The sequence below is a fragment of the Pholcus phalangioides genome, unplaced genomic scaffold (genome assembly GCF_987345545.1).
Source record: "Pholcus phalangioides strain wild (caught in Gottingen) unplaced genomic scaffold, Ppha-v1.0 ptg000007l_1, whole genome shotgun sequence".
NCBI classification, from domain to species: Eukaryota; Metazoa; Arthropoda; class Arachnida; order Araneae; family Pholcidae; genus Pholcus; species Pholcus phalangioides.
The window spans coordinates 38,052,981-38,070,964 of NW_028301600.1; the positions used below are offsets into that span (position 1 = coordinate 38,052,981).

The following is a 17,984-nucleotide window of genomic DNA, read 5'->3' on the forward strand; positions in this document are numbered from 1 at the left end:
ACCTTTCTTTCTTACTGTTATCTTGAAATATAGATTTTTGTAAAGGCAAAAATGCACCAAGGTACAACAAGGAGTCTTGTACCTTGAAACATTGTTAAGGTTTTTGTGGAACGATCCCACACTATAAACATTGTTTTTTTACAAAAAAAATTTGACCAGGAAATAATAGAAGTTAAATGGAAGAGAAGAAATGGATGTAGCAGAAGTTATTATAGGAAGAATATATAGAACTAAAATTTAAAACATAAATTGTATTCAAAAGCAAAAGAAGAAGAGTTATATACTAATTTTTAAGTTGAATATTTCAAGATAACTAGGAAAATTTCAAGTTTTATACTCTTCCGAGGCATACGATCTGTTTTTTCTTGTTTCAGGGTACACGATGTTTCACCAAATAGTAATATTATTAAAACTATTTCAAGCGTTTCAAGGTTTACTATAGTCAAGGTTCAACATTTTCACCTTAAATGTCTTCAAGACGCGTTTCGAAGGAAAGGGACCACAAAATGGTTGAATTAATAAATTAGATACCAGCCAACGATCCTGTGGTTTCAAATTTCGTTATCATACTCCGAAGGTTTTAACATAATTCAAGTCTCTTCCAAGTCCGATATTTCCGTAGAGCAGTTACTGCGGAATCGCTGTTTTGGTAAAACAATTTGACCAAGAAAGCGCGATCTCGTAAACTTATCGTCATTCCCATCACTTAATGAAGTCCTCCACAAAATTTCACACTTTTCTGATGACTGGTTTTGCATGTAGGCTACTTTAAAATAGGGTCTTTTAATTATGGTCAGCCCTGTACTTAGGTCTGCATTACGCTTGCACTGTAAATAAGAGCATCTCTTACAATTGTCCAACAGTAGTCAGCCAACATCGAAGTTAACCATTTACCCTAGTAACGATATAGTAACACTCGTAACTCAAAAACAAGAGCCAATAAAAATTTTTCATGGCAATATTCGTGCTCAGCGAGTCAAAATCATTGGGAATTGTATATTTTTATTTTTATGTCCGATGCAATTTCGTTGTTGTTGAGTGATCAAGATGCTAAAATTGGTAAATTTCTCAAATTTTACTTTTTTTCCAAAATCTCGAAACTTCTTGATACCTTTGCAAAAAAGCTAAAATAATAAAGTAAAAATTGAGAATTTCAATCACCGATATCATAACGAGAAATTTTTCAGATGTTAATTTTAGAGTCACTCGTATATAGAGCACCTCGTACAAAAAGATGCAAAATTTCCGAGTTATTGCCAAAGATTAATCTTTTTACTGCACTCTGGATTCGGCAGTTTTATTATCATTATTTTTAATTACTTTACAGCCCTCTATGGTATTTGTGTATTCGGATGATAAGACATATGATGCAAGTGGCATTGTTTGTTCCCTCATGTTTTCTAATTTTAGGTATGGCTCAAAAGAGTGACAACGTTTGGGTGTCTCGTTAATTTTTGTTATTTCAGAATTTAAAAATTTACACGTGTAAACAAAAGTTTAGGCTGCCGCCCCTTACAACCTGCCTCCTGGGTGCACTGCACCCCTTGCATCCTCACTTAAGCCACCCTTGCTTTTAACCCTTTATATCCTGACGGTACTTTAAAGTACCAGGTTAGATAATTTGTTTTGAACGAACTAATTGTTTCAGAAACATTGTTTTTTTTTGTCTTTAATTAGAACTAAAACGACCTCCCAAATAATTTACATGATAACTACTTATTATTACCATTACATTTATATTTTTATTTTAATTTATTATAATTTTCTCGTTATTCTACTTTTCACAACTTCGGATATAAAGGGTTAAGCAACTCCTAAAAGTTTGATTTTCACTTGCGAACTGTGCGTGAAGTTTCTACAATCGCCAACAAATACCTCAAAAGAGTACGCGGACTCCTACTTTTTGATAAGTTAAGTGTGGACGATTGTTTACCCCAAAATTTTGCAGAGAACATCACGTGTGAAGGAGAAATATTTATGTGCATTCTCTGAACAATGATTCAAAGTTACTTTTTAAAACAATAAATAATATTTTTTGTACTATTCCAAACTATGCAATTCATACGTATTTTGTGTTGACTGTAGGCAACATTGGCCAGTTATAAGCATAATGGATAGGTCATATTGCAATGGTGAATCAACTTTGTACAATATTTTCTGTCTTTTTTATGGGCATCTTTCTTCAGCCACCTCGTTGGGCGTTTCGCCTGTTGTGGCCTATTTGTTTACAAGAGCAGAAGAACGGCAGAATATTGGATTGGGTTTAGCAATATATTTCATCGAATCTTGCTAACTCATCTGAGATTTTTTTTGTTCCAGCGAAGACAAAACTGCTCTGCAATACTTCAGATGATATTCTGACGTGGATCTTGCAAATGAAATGATATATCAGATTTACCCGTATTCTCTGCAATCGATAGACTTATGCACTGTAAGTACGTGCCTTAGCCCTCGACGTGAGTGGAAAAAAACAAATCGTTAGTCAAAATGTTCCTAGGAGTGATTTCAGATATTATCCTAGGAGCATTGCCGAATATTATAAATACTAGCAATCTTTGGACTTGGAACCAGAACCTAAGAAGTTGTTGCCATTCCCTAAGCAGGACAATCAATATGATTCGTATGACCACTGACCTGAACATGGATCAAAGGGACGATGCAGATTTTGCAAAAATGGGTACTCAACTGTGTTTTTCTGAAAATTTAAAAGGCTTTAGTGTTTTGTGCACATAGAAAACTGTTTCAAAGCTTTCGATATCAAACTGTAAAATGTGTGTGTTCAAAAAATTTGAAAAACCTCTTATTACATTCAAATTATCTAGCAGTACCCAGAGTATATTTTTTCAAGTTGAAAAACGCTTGAATTATTATTATTGCTTATGCTTTTTTTCTTATTTGCCAATGTTTGCTTTTTACAACATTTTTTTCATTTTTCTATATTGCTACTGGGTTGACAATGTCGCTTACAAGCAACATCCCGTATTTTTTTTTTAATATTGAGAATAAATTTTTTCCCATGTATTGACATTCAAGACTTATTTGATGAGTTATATAACTCATCAAAAAATTTTTCTTTGCATAGTTCAATGTTTGCCAATTAAAGGGTTAAACTATTTATATACGAATTTATGGGACACCCTGTATCTTTTAAACAGGTGACAGGACCGGGCTTAGTTATTTTGCGGCCCTCTCCACGTGCAGCAAAGCTACCCTCTAAACTGCATCCCCCTCATTCACGGTAACAGAAACAAAATTTTAAAATCATTCCGTAAAAATGAAACAAATTGATTATAAACCTACACTTCAGCTGTTAAAATTTGAATAATTTATAGAATTAGGGCTTTAACAAGAAAAAATTCAGAGAAGGCTCAAGCCCTTAGAGTCCCGCGAGAGACTTTATATTTTTTCTAAATTTTTGTGCGGTTGCCGATTTATAAAATTTGACTTTTTTTTAAATTTTCTGTCTTGTATTGATTATTACCGTGTTTAAATTTGTGGTTATAATACGTATACTGTAAATTGCTTCATTGAGATTTGAGAGAAATACTGTTCATACTCACAGGGACCCTTCAAGGGACATGGCACGGCATACTACCGTTTTCAAAACATCCCTTAAAAAGAACACACGCGTGCCCTTATTATGAATGTTCCCCCGCTGTGTGTTCCGGTGTTCCAAGCTTCAACTGTTCCCATCAAACTTCCCCTCGCAAAAAAAAAAACTAAAGAAAAACAGATTCTTTACTGTTTTCTTCAGTTGAAGATTCTGATACTCTGAGCGGAAAAGGCCCACAGCCCCACACGCACAAAAAATAAAGCTCAATTTCCTGTCAGCACTTATTTTTAGAATGAATTTTTCCAACTAAAAGAAACACATCGTATTGAAAAAAATCGATCGTGAAATAATTCATTTCCGACAAACCAGCCCCCCCCCCTACGTCACATGATGATTTTTCATGGCGCATTTTTATAGTTTAAAAACGAGAAAAAATGAGATTCATCTCTGGTTCCAGGGTTACAGCTTGTTAGCGGTCAATTATTACCATAGATTCGATTTAACGCTTGGGGGAAACAAACCGGGGAGGGGAGTAGTATTTGGAAGTCTGATGCCTTGTGACTTCATAATGACATTTGGTACCTTGATTTTTTGAAAGTAAATTGGCGCATCAAAGGATTGGTAAGGGCAGGGTTATATAAAAAGGGCTGTTTCATGACGCGCCGGAGTCGGTACAAGCTTACGTCATGCGGGACGTCATTGCTCAAACAGAACAGAGTCCGCCCGCTTTGCTACCCTGTTAATTGCGGTAGTTTGCAATCGCGGTACATCTCATTTTACTGAATTATTTCCAAAATTATCTTTTCGATTATCGTCACTAGCACAGTAGAACTTGGTTAGTTCAAATGTCTAGATAATTCGAACTTTTACGAACTTCCCTTAAGATTTGTATGCAATTCGATGTCAAAATTTCTTATTTAATTCGAAATTTTTTGGGTAATTCAAAGTTGGAGGGAAAAAATTATGATTTTTGCATGAGAAAATTTAGTTTGGAAAAATTCTACAAAAAGCCAGACTGCGTTTCTCGATTTAGTAGCTGAAAAAAATTTTAAAGACATAAAAGTTTAAAAATTATTTTTTTCCCCTCTACTCTCTTTCGTTGTTGATAATTTAATGCCCATTTTAACATTGTTCGGCTGGAGTGCATCGAGAATGTATACCACTTGATACCAATTATACTTTCCAACATCATGGGGTAACATGCAAAATCTGAGTCTTTTTGTGGTCATTAAGGGTATGGAAAGTATCGGAAAGTTCAGATTTTGTGTTTGTAATACGTTAATCAAATTGTACTTCCATAATAACATAAGGATGATAAGCAAAATTTGTGGAACAGCTTCGTAACGCATGATCATGAACTATTTCCGTAAATTAGGCTTTGAACATGGTGAGGAAATTCTGCAGCGATGCTGATTCCAGACCAGTGGAATGTAGCAGCTAAGATTAATTATACAGGATGCATAGCAAACAGAGGGTATGGCATTTTACTGGCGAACCGTTGATCCTAAAGGTCCTAAGGGTCCCTTTAACTGGAAGTTAGAAGGCAGGAGGACCGTATAAAAACTTTATTTTTTTTATTTTGTGACTCATTGTATTGGCACTCTCAAAAATGGAAGAGGGTGATTTTTGAACACATTTTGAGCTTTTTTCAAAGTGGAACCATGCCTCTAAGACGAACGATTGATGAAATAAAGGCCGAATTAGGACTTACAGGACACTCTGTATTGTATAGGTCACTCGTACACATCTTTGATGTTGAGGACATAAATCAGGACTATATAATAAGGGCTGTTTCATTCCTTTGAAGTCGCATTTACCGCCTTGCTTCAGTAGGCGTGATCTCGGTGCTACTGCGTGACGTCACTGCTCAAACACTTTTTTTAAGCAAACGGCATCAGCACACGTCTGAATTGACGCGGCTTTTTTTTTACATTTTAGTTGCTTATTTTCTGTTTTTAAGTGAGTGATCTCTCGTTTATGGTGTTGTTTTAGTATCACTTGGTATGCGCGTGTGGTATTTTTATGATATTTTTATAATTTATGAGCTAAGAAATGAATTAAATTCAAGAAATAGGTCGTGAGTTCTAATGGCTTTCGCTATTAGCATTCAAAATGATAACGCTAATAATTTCAGGAATTTTTTATTATATTGCTTCCCGTGTTTTTATGTTGCAGTTGTATTCGTAATAACGAAGTCCAAGGTTTCTAAAAGCTACACGTAATTAAAATAAAACAAAAAAGATAATAAAAAATTATTAGAATGTTCAAAAGATGATTGGCATTATCTATCTCGAGATGGCTTTAAATCAACCCAATAAAACTTAACTAACGTAAGTGATCCACCTGCAAAATGGAAGTTACCTCATAAGCAAAGGCTAAATTTCTTATTTTAAATGTTCAAATGGTTGAACGAAGCAAGCCAATGAATAAATAAATACTAATGACAATAATCGAAAGATAATTTTGGAAATAATTCATTAAAATGGGCAGTACATAGCGATTACAAACTATCGTAATTAACAGGGCTGACGGCAAGCATGACTCATGACGTCAGCTTGTACCGACTCCGGTGCGTCATGAAGCAGTCCTTATAGTATACCCCCGGGCATAAATCAGCCAACTGATATTGATTTTATAGAAATTTATAGCGTTTAAAACTTTTTGTTATATCAAAATTTAAAAATTTACAAAATTTAAAAGTTTAGGATGCCGCCCCTTACAACCAGCCGCCCGGGTGCACTGCACCCCTTGCACCCTCGCTTAAGCTACCCTGCTTTTAACCCTTTATATCCGGACGGTACTTTAAAGTACCAGGTTAGATAATTTGTTTTAAACTAACTGTTTCAAAAACATAGTTTTTTTTTTGCTTTTTTGTCTTTAATTAGAACTAAAATGACCTGCCGGATAATTTACATGATAACTATTTATTATTACCATTACATTTATGTTTTTCTTTTAATTTATTATAATTTTCTCGTTATTCCACTTTTTACAACGTCGGATATCAGGGGCGTAGCCAGAAATTTCGTTCGGGGGGGGGGGGAACCAAAGTTACAGAACAATGAATTTGACCATCTTTTTCCCTTTTTTCGGTCATTTTCTCACATTTCGGGGGTGGGGGGACCAGACCCCCCAAGTCCCCACCCCTCGCTACGCCCTTGTCGGATATAAAAGGTTAAGCAACTCCCAAAAGTTTGATTTTCACTGGCGAACTGCGCGTGAAGTTTCTGCAATCACAAACAGATAGCTCAAAAGAGTACACACGTGACTCATACTTTTTGATAAGTTACTTTCTGCTTTCCCAACTGAGAGAGCCATGGTTCCGGGACTCAGAACTGAAAAAAACGCCTCTTGTGCCTTGGTAATCTCGTAATCTTTTTCTTAAATGTACCTTAACCTTAAAAAAAAAAAAAGATTTATACTTAACTGGTGTCACGGCCCTTGAAATCGAACTTCCAAAAATGACTTCAAAAAATATTTTATTCAATTGCAAATAAAATACCAAGAATTTCGCGTCAATTGGTTAATTTGTTCTTTCATAAATAAAAGGAAGAAATAATGAATTATACAGTAAACGTGTGCCAGAAAAAACACTTTCAACGCGGTTTTCTCAGATTGAACTCATCCGAAAGATGAATCTCAAAATTTAAATTTTGCCGCAACATTTATTCGACATGCGTTATTAAAATGGATCTCGAACTTGGATATCTGACCATTCGTTAGAATTTTATGAATTTTTAAAGTTTGAAAAAATATATAAATTCAAAAATCTAAAAATGCAACATTTTTTAAAAAATATTTTCCCTTATTCAATTGTTAAATTTGAGGTATATTTTACTAACACGTGTCGAATAAACATTTCTGTGAAATTTCAGAATTTTTGGGGCAGTTAGTTTTTTTTTACTTTTGAATTAAAAAACTGCAATCCGAGAAAAATTCCACGTTCAAAGTGTTTTTCTTGAATTTTTACACTATTATATATATAATGCTTTACTATTTTTTTCTTCTATTATGGAAGAACAAATTGACACGAAAATTTTAGCATTTTATTTGTAATTGAATTAAATATGTTTTTGAAGTCATTTTTGAAAATTCGACTTCAAGGGTCGGGATAGCCCTTAAATATGTACCGCTAACCTTAGAAAAAAATGATTTATACCAGCGTGTTTCTCAACCTTTGGATTCCCGCAACCCGGTTTCATTTATTTCTGTAAGTATGAGGTCCAGTCAAACACACGAATAAAGGAAAATGAATGGGAAAAAAGGAAACGGGCCAGTTACTCGCGGCCCGGTATGATTGATGTCAGGGACCGGTACTGGGCCGCGGCCCGGCGGTTGAGAAACACTGATGTATACTTAAGAAAACCCGCGAATCTGTTTTTTTCCTCATGAATGACTTGTTTTATTTTTACTATGTATATCATTCCAACCCATACTAGAATGGACTCGTCTCGTTGTGTTTTGCGCATGCGCTTGGCGATTCCATACCACCATCCAGCCACTAGGAAACTTCTTCCAATTCAATTTAGAAGTGTAAAAGCCTCCGTCCGCGTTGCGCGCGCGTTTGTCGCTTGGCTCTTTTTCTCCGTATATACGCACATGCTACTTGTTTCCCATCTTGAAAACTTGTGCGCGCTTTTTTCCTTTTTTATTACAATTTTTCTATTTTTCGCGCGCAGTTGAACGAAACCGATACTTTGACCTTCTGGAATTGAAACGTTACTTGTTTTTACTTGTGCGCGTATTTTCAAGATTTTTATGAGATTTTTATTCCACGCGCCTAAAAATTTCGATTGGATTTTTGTCACGTATTTTATTTTTCTTCTTTCACACGGAGGTGAGTGAAAAATGCACGTGCTTTTTTTTTTTTATTATTATTATTGTTATTTTATTATTTGTTAAAATATTTTCATTCTTTATGTGTTTTTATTATTGTTGTAAAATGTTTTTTTTTTGTTTGTAATTTATTTGTTTACCCATGAAAATTCACGCGAACGTGATTTTCTTAAAGTATCTACAGCTGCTTATTAGCATACATGGAGTATGTTTTTCCGTGATGTGGACCGCCCGTCGAGAATTTTATCCATACTGTTCTACGTGTTTGATAATGATTGTATTTAAATTATGTTTGAGTTGTTGGCGATGGGATCGATGATTTGAAACATAAGGAATCTGTAAATCATGATTTTGAGCTTCTTGTTTTGATGATAATTTAGTAACTTTCACACTTTCGAACTATGCCGCATAAATATTTTAAACGTCATCGGACTGAAAAAATTGCATAAAATTTTATTTTTTATATATATATATTTCATTTTAACGATTAACCTTGACTTTGTACTGTTTGTGCCGGTGGTTTAATGACAATGGGTTCCTAAGATTTTAAAGTATGTAAATCAGTATGAGATGATGTCACTGATGATATTTCCTCTTCAAAAAGATTTAGATCTAAATTATCAAATAGAAAAAAAAATAAATAAAGATTTATCTTTGTTTAAATGAGTTTTCGTTATGCTTATGGCCTTCGGAAACGTGTGAAAAGATCATAATACTTCAAGTGGCTTCAGCCGGTTACAATTGTGCACTAAATGAGTGCCAATCTGGGTGCGATGTCGTGCATTTGAACCGCACTTTGTTCTAGAAAACAATGGGACAGCTGTTGTTTGCGATCGGAAAACGTGGCTATACTACGAGTGCTATATATATGTGTATGTAATACCCAACTTCTGACATTTGGCATGACTGTAATTAGCTACCGTAGGAGAAATGAAAGGATTTTTCAAGGACATTATAAAGTTTATGCTGTTTCGGAATTTTTTCGCCCATAGCTACTGTGGCTACTTGAAAGACATACGTGTGCATCTTCACCTGTCTTCTAAGATGATACTCGAAGGAGAAGTAGCTGTATACAGATAACAAGTGACCTTTAAACTAGAAGAGAAGAAATATAAAAAAAGCTATGTAACCGCGTGGTGTTTGCGCAACGTACGACGAAAGTTGAGATTTCCTTTTCTCACGTACTAACTTCATGACGTCTTCAAGATTTCGCACGCGGTAGACGTTTCATCTATTACTCTACGAACCAGTCACTCGCCCTTTTCTTTTGATTTTTTTTTTTTTTTGTTAATAAACCATGAAGGAAGTCGGACTGCGCTTTGACCGCTAAAAAATTCTTTGATTTATTCCTATGGTTGCAGTTATACCATTTCATTCCCGACAATACACTAATAGTGCAAAGTCATTGTATTTTAATGCTGTCAAACTAGTTTCTAAAGAATCAGGTGGAACCAAAATGTGGTCACACGTTTTTTTTTTTCCAGCACTTATCTACTAAGAAAATCACCGTGAGTCATATTTTTAAATATTTCTTTTATTATTTTTTTAATGACTCACTTTCGTTCGTATGTAAAAATTCCAGTACTTCAACTTTGTTCTATAAAAATAGATTTAATCTCATCGTACATGGTTCCTATCGGAAAATTTGCGATTTATTTCATTTTGTTTCGGTTTATCATAAGCACAATTTCACTCTTATCCATTGGCAACGTCCATTTACAATTGCTAAGCGCCGTCAATATTGGATAAAGACCAAACTTAGGTTTTCATGATTGTCTCGTCCATGCATTCAGTACAGATACTAAATATTTTTTTCTGTAATAACGGTAAGTGAATTGTTTATTATGAGATGGCTCGTATATAAAGGATCGAGTGAAGGAAAATTACATTTTCCTAATATGAATGACCAAATCTGGGTAATCAGATGTTCATCACACAAAATACATTCACCCCGTAGCCAGGGCTTGTTTCTCTCATAGACAAACGAGGCACGCGCCCAGAACCCACGAATTTTCAGGATCGCGAAATTAGCTGCCTTTTGTATTATATACAGTAAAACCTCGTTAAGTCGTCACCCTGATAAGTCGTCATTTTTCTTCAGACCCTTCCAGCTCTCATAGACCACAATGTTATTAAACCCTCGTTTACTCGTCGCTAATTTCGGTTAAAAGTCACCATAAAATCCTATATACCAAAACGGAACAGTTTAAGTAACGGAAGTTACGCTGGGGAAGTTCATTGAACGTTGGGGACTGTTCAAGCTAGATCTCATTTCTGCCTGGGCTCCATTGGAGAAACTGGACAAACCGCGAGACACCAAAGCTCTGTCGCAAGAAGCAATGTAAGCACTTCGCCCCTCCCGGGGGGGGGGGGCAGGGCATTTCCGGCAAAACCAAAATTTCTTGATATGTTAAAGATTGCATATAGTGCAAGGAAATCAAAAATTATGTAAATCGAAAAATCAAATTAATTAAGTTAAAGTAAAAGTGCAACGGGCACGGATACTAAATAATTATAGAAAGCATGGACTATTAATTTAGGGCTTGAAATTTAAACAAAATATCTTTGTTGAAAAAAATTAGACATTCTTTCCCAAGTTGAGGTCTTCTGTTTACTTTTCCCTGCCCAGGGCCCCTCCACCAAGTCAAAAGTGTTCGAGATTACTTTGTAGTTGCGTCATGAACTACTGATGAAGAATTAAAATATTAAATTTTTAAATTTTTAATGTATATGCAAAATTTATGTGCAATAGAAGAAAAGTTATGAAGAAAAGTTACTTATTCAAACAGTTGCTCTGTTAGTCTAAATTAAAAATTAGCTGCTATTTAGTATAAATCAAACAGTAGTACAGTACATTTCACCACAATAATTTAAGTAATAAGAGATAAAAAAGGTAAAAAATTGCTATTGTTTTTTCTTTCGCAGTCTATAAATTTTATTAATATTATTATTTTGATTCATACTTTAATAAATGTGATATTACTTTAAATTTATACGATTTTCATAACATTGCACATTAAAACTGACGGAACTCCGCTTAAGTCGTCACTACGCTTAAGCCGTCATAATTTTTCGATAACTTAAGGTGACGACTTATCGAGGTTTTACTGTATATATTATATAGGCACTCCCCTCTCCACTCCTCTACCTCAAAGAACACAAAATATATAAGAGGTTCCAAAAATTCATATTTTCCAGGACCCGAGCTTATGATAAACATGCCCATGGCTGACCACATAGCGAGAAGTCTAACTAATCTCCGCCAATTTGTACCTAACAATAAGTTTAATTACTGCACCTGTCAAAAACCACGATCCAAGCAAAAGATCACCAATTTGGGACCAGAAACGATATATAGCCAATCTCCATATATAATCAATGTCATATTCTATCTTTGCTTTGCTTTCTGCCATACAACATCGTAATTTGATTTGCGATTGAATTTTTTTCATCGTTTGAAATTTTGATGTTTTGAAAAAACATGGACATGTTTCTCTCATGATTAAAAGTACGATGCGAACTATATACGGACGTCTGATAACCCTAGCTCAAACACAAATCGGCATCAAGAGTGATTTGGTCTTGCTAAAAAGGTAACACGGTTAATGTATAAATAATGTATATTCGGTTTTCGTTGAGCGGCTCACAAGAATTACTCATACATCTCTTAGTCTTGTAAGTAGCATGAACGCCCCAATGAACACTGAAGAAATTGATAATGTTGTTTGTATTCACATCCTCACGCATTGTTCACAAGGAAGTAAAGGTATGTTTTTCTGATTCCTCCAGCATCAAATGAAATCGACGCCATAACTTTCACAAGTTTTCTGGTGATTTTTATTGTAACAATGTCGGGATGGTTATTCCACCACTGAACTTGGTATTGGAATATTAGTATTGAAATTGATATTATTAATATATATTAGTATTGGAATGCACCAATTAACGTAATAAAGAATTGAAATGCCTCAATATAATGTTATTATATGTATATTAATAGTCTGTGCAATAAGAAAGTATTTTTCGTATAAAAAGAAATACGTATTCACCCAGAGTTTTCAAGTAATACGTATTCGTTTTTTTTTTCTTTTACTATTCACAGAATTTTAAGGGGCGTTGGTTCCACTCGAGAAAACGCGTCAAGTCCACGTAAACGTTATATTCGCATGAGAGGTCATATGGTCATAGTGCTGTGAGAAAGAGGAAGCTATGGTTTTGGGGTGGGCCCTCACACAGCAGTTGCTGGCCTTCAAACTGCCATGACCCCTTAACTTTTTCAAAAGGGTCTTTTATGCAGGGAACTGTGAAGATGGACTGTTTTCAAGTCCTTTTCTTTTTATGTATTTTCTACGCACGTGACCCTCCCAAGCAGGTCCCTAAAAAGCCTTCAAAGATTAAGGCACTTGCCTCTTTGGGGCGCCGCCCTTCACCCTTTATCATCATATTTTTCTTCTTTGTAGATGCTTTGGGAGTTGTGACCATCCTATAAAAGTGTCAGAAAGGTGAATGCATAGGGTGCTCTGTCTGTGGCTATTTCAACTTATTATCGTCAATCCTTAGTGGGGTTCAACATTTCTTTTGACACCTGTTGTACATCGTTTTCTTTTCCCCTTTCTTTTTCCAAATATGTTTAGGTGTTAAAAGAAACCGAATTTTTTTTCTTTACGTAGAATTTGTGATGAAGCTAATTGGGGACAAATTTTCATTTTAGAAAAACAAACTAAAATAGGGTTCGCTTGTTTTTTTTTGTCCTAACATATCCAGACGATGAGCTTCAGACTCCATGTGAAGATCAAAGAATATTTTTATAGTTAATCCTTGAAAAAATTTCATATCCTAATCCCTAGAAAACTGGATGGAAGGAGTGCCTTCATTTTCTATAAAATTCTTTTGTGTAAACATGTTTTTTCCTTGGACTGTTCCAATTCGTTAGAAGGTGTGGCAGCGCAGCCATTCTTGAAATAACAAATTTGTGTTCGCGTTTATCATTTTGCTTGAGCAAACATGCAACCGCCGTCCTAAAGAAAGAAGCTTTTGATACATTGGATGTCTTGCCCTATGTGTACATCTTTTTTTTTATTGCTGAAAGCGTGATTAGGGTAGGTTTGTGTGCATGTGTTGTTTACGTTGCTGTCGTTGAAATTCCACAATTTCTTAGACCTAATGTATCTTTCACTGCAAAACAGTGTTAATAAGTTCATGGCGATGTTAAAACAATGTTTCTGAAGGTGAGTTTCTTTTTTTTTAACTTTTTTGTCAATTTGCCAAGCCTGTGGTGTATCCAGTACGTCTAAAGGTGAGTACGGTTGTATGCAGTATAAGCTAAATTGGCTCCATCCAATCAAGCCCCCTTAATTTTGTTAACGTTTTCATGTACATATGGGCATAACGGTAAATACAATCAGCTGACTTGTTTCAGCTAACAAACGACCTACCAGTTTAAATCTAGCTTTGACAAACGCCAATGAAAACGTTTATGAATGCCTCTATTTTAGTTGAGCTTTCTTACTCATGAACACGGCCGGATGTTGATGACATTTCCATTTTTTTTTTTTTTTTTTTTTTTTTGCATATTTCGCATTTTTCTGCTTTTTTTCACTGTTGGGGCATTTTTTGGCATTTTCATGATATTTTTCTACTCTTTAAAATTTTTTCACAATGGAAAGGATTGAAAAAATTGTGTGAATACTAATTGCATTGAGAGAACTTATGGAAAAAGTATGCTTGAATATTTCTTGGAAATGAATAGACGCTTTTTGGCTTCATAACTATAGGCATACGCAGGATTTGCTCAAGAAGGGAGTTCATTTTCGTTTTTTACTGCAAAAACCCTACTTTTGCCAGTACTACTAACCCCCTCCCCCTCGTACGCCAGTCATCTAGGAACAAAGTCCACTGGTGAGGAATTTCTTGTGAAAAAACAAATAATCATAAGAATCGTCTCAGGGCCCATCCCCGATCCGGAGCCCCGTCAGCCGCCCCCCCCCTTGTGGGGACCATAACGCCAGTGTTCCTAACCAATTCATGAATTATAACTCGTTTATTAGAAAAATTGTTGTTTTTGTTGAAATCTAAACATTGAGAAAAATATTTATACAGTGAATCCCGCTTGTATCGTTTTTTAAAAAAACGTTGCTCGTTTTGTTAGAAAATGCTTTAAACGGGAAATCTTAGAGAGAATTACTTAGAGATGAAAGCACGAAAGAGTAAGTCGTACTAAGCGGAAAAACGTTATAAGTGGGAACGTTATAAGCGGGATTGACTGTATGTTATTTTGATTGTAAAAATTTTTTTCTTTTGACTTTCGAACCGATCCGGCTTTTCAAGAGAACTTTGTTTTATTATTTTGATGGGTTTTTTTAATTCTTAGGGCATTTTTTTAAGTCATTTTTCAAGACTTTTTAGAGCAACATGATCCGGGCCTTGCTCATAAATGAGGGAATAAAAATCAACTCACTAGTTACAGCCAACAAAATACCTTCATATTATTAATGTTTTGGTATACAGTAGGTCCAGCTTATAACGTTTTTTAAAATTACGTTCAACTTTTTTAAAGTTGAACGTAAAAGTCAAATTTACCAAAAACTTGTCCATTGTACCAGCTTTCAAAATAGCCTACAATGCAGCTGTGGTGGTCGAGTGGTTATAGTGACGGACTCGCGATGCGAGGATCCGGGTTCGAACCCCACAGTGGTGGTCGGCTGAAGTTGGTTTTCTGTGGTTCCCATCTTCAAGGCGCAAATGCGAGCCGATCTCCCCGTTAAAAAGTCTCGCCACAGAGAGCAACAGTCCTACAACGATAAATCATTCAATCATAACACTTCACTCATAGTTAGAAAAACTGGTGGCAGATGGCAGCACATCGCATAACAAGCATTACAATGAAACAAAAAAAACTTACGTCAGGTTTCACTACACGTACACGCACATTCCCGCATGTACCGATTCGTTGGGGGTTCCGCGGGGGTGGGCGGGGTGCATGTGTGGTGTAGCAGTAGTCGGTAGGGCCTCCTAAAAATGGCTCGGGGATCCATGATGTTCTTAAGTCAGCCACCTCGTTGGGCAGTTTGCCTGTTGTGGCGTTGTATTTGTATTTGTATAAACCATATCGGTGTTCAGGAGAAATATAGCCTTTTGTTCGCAATGCATCACTAAAAGCAGCGTTCGTCGAAGTAGATACTCGACGAAAATTTGAAATTAGGAGATACAGATTTTGGTGCATTTTGATTTTGCAGAAAAAATTCTATAAGATGATATTACAGTACTTCTATCTACAGGATATCTGTATTTAATGGCGAGCTTTAAGTGCTGAGAGATTAGTGCCATGAAAAATTGAATTGTCGCCAAAATCTACTAAAATGTCTACTTCGACAAACGCTGATTTCAGTGATGTATTGCGAACAAAAGACTAAATTTCTCCTGAACTAGATCACGGATATGATTTATTGTGCTCTCTTTCGAAAGCTGGTGCAATGGAATAGTTTTTGTTAAATTTGACCGATTTTAGCTATATACATATAAGGATGTTTGCGTAATTGGCGATAAAAAAAATTTGGAGACAATTGGATTTTGAACTTCGCCAATCTTCAGCGTCTGCAGCTCCCCATTGAATCCAGATATTCCGCTGAAATTGGTTTTTCACCCCTTATATACGATTTTTTTTCTGACCTTTTTTTTCTGATTTTTTTTCTGCAGACCCGTAAAGACCTCACCAAGTCCACTGGTGAGGTCTTTACGGGCCTCTCAATAGTGAATTTCTTGTGAAAAAACAAATAATCATAAGAATCGTCTCAGGCCCCCCCCCCGATCCGGAGCCCCGTCAGCCGCCCCCTCTCCTTTGTGGGGACCATAACGCCAGTGTTCCTAATCAATTCATGAATTATAACTCGTTTATTAGAAAAATTGTTATTTTTGTTGAAATCTAAACATTGAGAAAAATATTTATACAGTGAATCCCGCTTGTATCGTTTTTTAAAAAACGTTGCTCGTTTTGTTAGAAAATGCTTTAAACGGGAAATCTTAGAGAGAATTACTTAGAGATGAAAGCACGAAAGAGTTAGTCGTACTAAGCGGCAATTGGATTTTGAACTTCGCCAATCCTCAGCGTCTGCAGCTCACCATTAAATCCAGATATTTCGCTGAAATTAGTTTTTCACCCCTTATATACGATTTTTTTTCTGTCCTTTCCAAATATGTGCTCAGTTTACATGCAGATTTTGCAGAAGCTTCACAAATTTGGATTTTTTCAGACTTGACGCATTTTTTTTTCATAATAGGTTATCCACCATAACTCGAAGACAGTTCCGCATAGGACAGGGTCGGTAGGGTGTTTGAAGTTTCACACTTAGGCTCGTCTATATCAACCCCCCCCCTCCCCCTTCATTTGGCTGAACATGTTACATTCATTCACCCTTATAACAGGAAATACAATCAGCTGACTAGTTTCAGCCGGCAAATTTCTCTAACTTTGAATTCGTTCGGATCATTTCTTAGATCTAACGGTAAACAGATCTTCTCTAGTGAAACACTGTTGTAAATAATGTTGCTTGTTATCTATTTCTCAACAATGCTTACTTAAACGTATTCATATGTCTCATCGCGCTTTTTTTTTTTTTTTGCTTTTATTTCAGCTCTCATTGATAAGGTGTACTGCTTGCGTCCATCCGATATTTATAGAAAATATTTTGTATTGATGCAAAATCAAGTATGAGATTATGAATGATCGGCGATATCTGTATGGTTACCAAAAGAAAAAAAATATTTCAGCATAGGAGACCTTGGGGAGATTAAATAGGAAATGTGTATGTGTAAGGGAGAGAAAGTTACCGACACAAAAGACTGGAGATGCCGTAGTGAGATAAACCGGCTTTTTTTTTTTTATGCATTTTCGGTTTTTAAGATGTAGTGAATGTAAAAACTTTTCCTCTCTAAACCATCTAGTCATTAAAAGTAGTGCGAGGAATTTTTTCGGGGGAAACTAAATAAAGTCTAGGTTTTCTATTTTGAATTTCTCTAGAACTATCTACTACGGAAGATATACAGTGATACCGCGACTAACGAAGATGATTCGTTCCAGAATCACTTTCGTTTGCAGAAATCTTCGTATGCCGAAACGTGATTTTACATAGGTTTCTATAAAAAATCGTTTGATTCGTAAAAATAATTGTTAATAAAATTTGTTCTGATCAGGAACTAAAGAAATTCATGATGGTTAATTGATTCTTTAAAAACGGGTGGTGACTTGCAGAGGCGTACGCAAGGAAGGGGTCACAGGGGCATGGCCCCCACAAGGGTGGAGCTGGCAGTGCTGTAGCCCTGGGGCCCGGGACGATTCTCATAACTTTTTGTTTTTCACGCTATAAATAAAGGGGTCCGTGAAAAGTCTGGTCTGGGAGCCCGCCAGAGTCTCCAGCATAGGGGCCCCGCTCTAGGATGTGGGGGGCCACGCACAGGATACCTGTGCCCCCCAAGCCGACCAAAACTTGGGGGGGGAATCAATATTTCTGTGAAAAATTGAAATATCGATAGAAAACACCCTTTTACGTTATATTAACCAATTTCTGTTAATTTAAACGCTTTTTGAAGGGTGGTAACT

At 35.8% G+C, this 17,984-nt stretch overlaps 1 protein-coding gene across 1 annotated transcript in view; it reads left to right on the forward strand.

Moving 5' to 3' along the window:
• Positions 1-8,075: 8,075 nt before the first annotated feature.
• The window catches only part of cv-c (RhoGTPase activating protein), a 222,300-nt gene continuing 212,391 nt past the window's right edge, over positions 8,076-17,984 (forward strand). The window contains exon 1 of the mRNA XM_089233140.1: positions 8,076-8,390. The gene's annotated coding sequence lies outside the window, so the exon portion shown is untranslated. The remainder of the gene's footprint in view (positions 8,391-17,984) is intronic.